This window comes from Colobus angolensis, unplaced genomic scaffold, assembly GCF_000951035.1.
Source record: "Colobus angolensis palliatus isolate OR3802 unplaced genomic scaffold, Cang.pa_1.0 Scaffold109, whole genome shotgun sequence".
Taxonomy (NCBI): Eukaryota; Metazoa; Chordata; class Mammalia; order Primates; family Cercopithecidae; genus Colobus; species Colobus angolensis.
Genome location: NW_012111919.1, coordinates 6,676,352 through 6,677,322, shown reverse-complemented (window position 1 = coordinate 6,677,322; position 971 = coordinate 6,676,352).

Below are 971 nucleotides of genomic sequence, written 5' to 3'. Positions count from 1 at the left end.
CTCTGCCGGCTGCAGGCCCGCCCCAGCCCGCGTCCTAACGAAGTGTGGGAAAGGAGGCCCGAACTCTTCCCTGCCCGTCTCAACTCCTCCCCGCCCCTCTCCTGCCCTCCCCTCGGGGCGTTCCTCCCACTGCTGCCGGGAAGCGGCCTCGAACCCCAGGGCGCTCGCAGCTAGGCCGCCGGGCCTGCCGCCTCCCGCTGTTCTTTATCTTTCTGGGAAGGTGGCGGAGCGGCGAGAGGCCCTGCGGACGGGGCGGAGTCGGCTCCGGGCCTGTCCCTCCACTCGGGTGTTCTGTTACTTTGAGCGAGACAGATCCCGCAGGCCTCGTTTTTTATTCTGTAAAATTGGGAGGTGGTTGCCTAGATGATTTCACAGGCTATTAGACAAGAGAAAAGGAAGATCTTCTGCCCCCTTCGTTTTACAGATGAAAAGATCTGCCTGACACGTTCTGGCTTTGCAATTCCATGAATTATGTAAAATGTCTGTCATTCACAGATCTTTTCCCTCAAGGGGACCACACCTTTCTTGTCTCTCTCTCTTTTTTTTTTTTTACTTGTCTAATAGAAGTGCTACTTCCAAAAGTAGAGTGGTCCTTGTCACCAGAGGAATCGAACAGCGGCTGAACAGCCTCTCTGAGCCGCGATGGCCTTATCTGGACCGCATCCCTCATTCCAAAGGCTGGCAATGCAATATATACCCATCTCTCTCCCTGGGTTGTCCTAAGGATGAGTGAGTCACTCGCCGTGGAAGTGCCTTGTAAAGCATACATCTGTCCATTCCTTTCTTGCATTCTTACCCCATTTCGCGCTCTTACCCTTCCTCAATCCTGTCCTGCTGCTGCTGTCTCCCGGCGTTCCTGATGTTTCGCTTCCTGTGTGTTCTCCCCTAAATCAATCTGTAAATCCTTAAGCCCTTCCCACCCTTCTCCCAACTGGGGAACCTGACCGCCTTGAAAACACCAACCTCCCTGG